Raw genomic sequence first — 3,740 nt, forward strand, 5'->3', positions numbered from 1 at the left:
AGGCGCCTGCTTCCACCTGGAGAAGTGTGGGGATCAGTTAGTTTAAATGTTTAATTCTACTCTGCCCGGCGTTTTCTTGCATACTTGATATAATCATTAGGCCCAAGAAGTCATTAAAGTGTTTAATAAGGTTATTAAATTGACTAACTGCTGCCGTAGAGGCCATTTCCATAGGAAATCCATCCGATTCTGGATCTGGCCCTCCAGGGCTGTCCTCTGGCTGGCAGGCTGTCAGCGTTTTCTTGAAGGGTGTTGGGCAGGTCGTGAGGGATGTGTCTAATTAGGAGATTATAGGTGAACCTCGGCCGCCTGGGCGAGCTGCTTGGGGCTGGAAAGAGGGGGAGACTTCACTAATTCCTACTAATTGCAGGGTGGGGGAGGTGAGGCCCACCTGAATCAGAGAATATTTTAAAATAAATGTACTTTTATCATGTTCGCAGACATATTTTAACTCCAGCTAGGCTAACCAATTTTGCCTGGTCCAGGTCTTAGGGCACCAGGTTATTGAAGCCGTCAGAATGATTTTCGATGATTTCTATGTAAATAGGCGCCTCTGGAGTTCCGCGGGCGCTTGCAAACAGTTTGTCCTGGTGGATCTTAGGCATTGCTCTGGGAGCGTTCTGCTGTTAATTGGCAACCGCTTAGAGGAAAAGGTTTGGTAAATTAAGATAAACTTTAGGCCACCTGCGAAATAACTTATCATTAACACATGGTGTCCAAGAACCCATGTGGATGAGGGTTTTATTTCAGCTCAAGTTTAATTTTGTTGCTTCCTGAAGGCCATTTGTTCGTTCCTGCGGGCCATAATTGTTTTGTTAGCTGATATTAGTGGGATGCAATGGATCCTTCAGGCCTTGGAGTCTTAAGAGACAACCTAGTGTCCTACCTGAGGGCAGTGTCCCTAAAGGAGGCTGTTGGTGATCATTGTGCAGGACTGGAAGGTGCCAGGAGGAGGGACCGTGCCCAGGGCGCACCCAGACACACGGCGGCTCAGAGGAGAGTCAGATAAATCAGACCAGGCAAATCTGAGAAGGGTTTCTAGAGTACTGACCGAGGTGCATTTGAAATAAATGAGTTGTGAGAAAGAGGCAAAGGATGTCATCCCAGCATTTGGGAGGCTGAGACTGGAGGATCTTGCTTTGAGGACAGCCTCAGCTACTACTTGGTGAGGCCCTTTGCAACTCGGTGAGATCCTGTTTCAAAATAAAGAATAGAAAATAGGGCTGGAGGTGTAGCTTGGAGGTAGAGTGCCACTGGGTTCCATCCCCAGTACTGCAAAAAACAAAAGAAAGGGAACAGTAGTGGTGGGAGGAGGAAGAAGAGGAGGAAGAGGGGGAGGAGGAGGAGAAGGAGGAGGAAGAGGAGAAGGAGAAGGAGGAGGAGGAGGAGGAGGAGGAGGAGGAGGAGGAGGAGACAGGCAGAGGCTAGCAATGCAGACAGAGAGAAGAGCATGCCCAGAGGCACGGAGCTGTGAAAAGGCATGATGTGTATAAAGATGTAAGCTTAGCCTTTGGAGAGAAATAGAAAAAGCCGTGAAAGGCTGCATTGTGCTACTAAGGAGTTTGAACTTGATCTTGAACATGGTGGGTGGGCTAGACAGCCTTTGATGAGTTTTACGCAGGAAAACGATCTCATCAGATGTGCATTTGGAGCTATTCTCGGCTTCGCCTGCAGGGTGCGTTGGACGCGGGCCTAGAGACCAATTAGCAGCTCTTCCGTTAACGTTGGGCTAGAGGTCCTTGAGTCTGGAAGCTGCAGAGGGGACAGATGGGGAGGGTGAACCTGAACTTGGTCGGGTGCATCTAGGATGCTCTTACTGATGAGGAACAGAGGGTGTGGGAAGGAGGATGCTGAGCGCTCCTGGGACTTCTGGGTGGACCAGCCCAGAGGATGAAGACGTGGGTGAGATGCCAGGACCAGGATGGGCCGTGAGGACGGAGGCTGGTTGAATGCACGGAGAGATCGCCCTAGAATGGCCGTGGGGCGTTAAATAGCAGGAGCCGGGATGGCCCAGGGACGGAGCAGCGTCTCAGGGAGCAGAGAGGGAAGAATTCACTAGCCAGAAAAGAATAGTGACTTTTCTCACTCTGGCCAAGTTAAAGACTTTCAGGATTGGAAAAAAAAAATTGGAGTTTTGTGAAAAAAAAATTTGGAGTTTTTCACTAGAGCGAATTTTGGTGTGCATTTACTGTGCATTGTTAGTTTATTTTTATTTTATTTATTTTTTGTGGTTGTACTGGGGATGGAACCCAGGGGAATTTGACCTCCGAGCTACACCCCCTGCCCAATTTTTTTATTCTTTATTTTGAAACAGGGCTTCACTGAGTTGCAGAGGGCCTCACTAAGTAGCTGAGGCTGTCTGCAAGCCACAATCCTCTTATCTCAGCCTCCCAAATGCTGGGATTACAAGTGTATGCCACCACGTTCAGCTTTCTTTCTTTCTTTCTTTCTTTCTTTCTTTCTTTCTTTCTTTCTTTCTTTCTTTCTTTCTTTCTTTGTGGTACTGGGGTTCCTGGAAACCCTGTACCTTGGTCTACACTCCCAGACCTATTTTATATATATATTTTTTATTTGGAAACAGGGTCTCTTAGACCAGTGAGTCTGGCTTCAAACCAGCACGATCCTCTTGTCTTCGCCTCCTGTCTCCGGGGATTACAGGTGTGCGCCACCACGCCTGGCAATCAGCTTTATTTTTAATTTTTAATTTTTATTTTTTTGCGAGTCTGGGGATGGAACATTCAACCTCTGAGCTATATCTCCAGCCCAATTTTTTAATTCTTTATTTTGAAACAGGCTCTCACTGAGTTGCAAAGGTCCTCACTAGCTGAGGCTGTCCGCAAGCCACGATCCTCCTGTCTCAGCCATCCAAATGCTGGGATTACAAGCGTGTGCCACCATGCCTGGCTTTTATTCTTTATTTTTGAAAGAGGGTCTCACTGAGTTGCAAAGGGCCTCACTACATAGCTGAGGCTGCCTGCAAACCGTGATCCTCCAGTCTCTGCTCCCCGAATGCTGGTATTATAAGCAAGCGTCACCATGCCCGGCCATTGATAGGTTCTTAAAGGAACTTTTTTTTCCCCCCTAGCATGGTTTTATGGTTTTAGAACCTAGGGGCATTCTACCTCTGAGCCACATCCTCAGCCCAATTTTTTATTCTTTAAGTTGCTGAGGCTGGCCTTGAACCTGTGATCCTCCCTTCTCAGCATCTCAAGTACACTGGTATGTGCCATCACGCCTGGCTTGGGTTCTTAAATAAATAACCTTTTTTTTTTTTTCAATAAAGGCACGCAGTTGATTCAATTTTTAAAAAAATTTTCTTCCTGCCAGTGTCTGTGGGAAAGATGTCAGAGCTTTGCGTTAATAAGCCTTTTCTTTCCCATGTTATTACAGGGGACATTCAGGCACTTTGTGGAAAATGTCCGTTGCTTTCAGTAGTGTTTTGTAATGTAATCCACCCTACAAGCCACCGGAACAGGTTGAACAGGTATAATTCGTATTTTCCAGGTTTAAAAACTGAGACTCGGCAAGTAAGTTCATAGTTTAGGAAGTGGTTGAGCCAGAGTTTACTTCTGGTCTTGTGATCAGAAACTTGCTCTTCCGGCTGGGCGTGGTGGCGCACGCTTGTAATCCCTGCGCTTGGGAGGCTGAGACAGGAGGATCGCACAGGTTTGGAGCCAGCCTCAGCTACTGAATGAGGCTCTCTGCAACTTAGTGAGACCCTGTTTCCAAATAAAATATAA

The sequence above is a fragment of the Muscardinus avellanarius genome (assembly GCF_963383645.1).
Source record: "Muscardinus avellanarius genome assembly, chromosome: 9".
NCBI lineage: Eukaryota > Metazoa > Chordata > Mammalia > Rodentia > Gliridae > Muscardinus > Muscardinus avellanarius.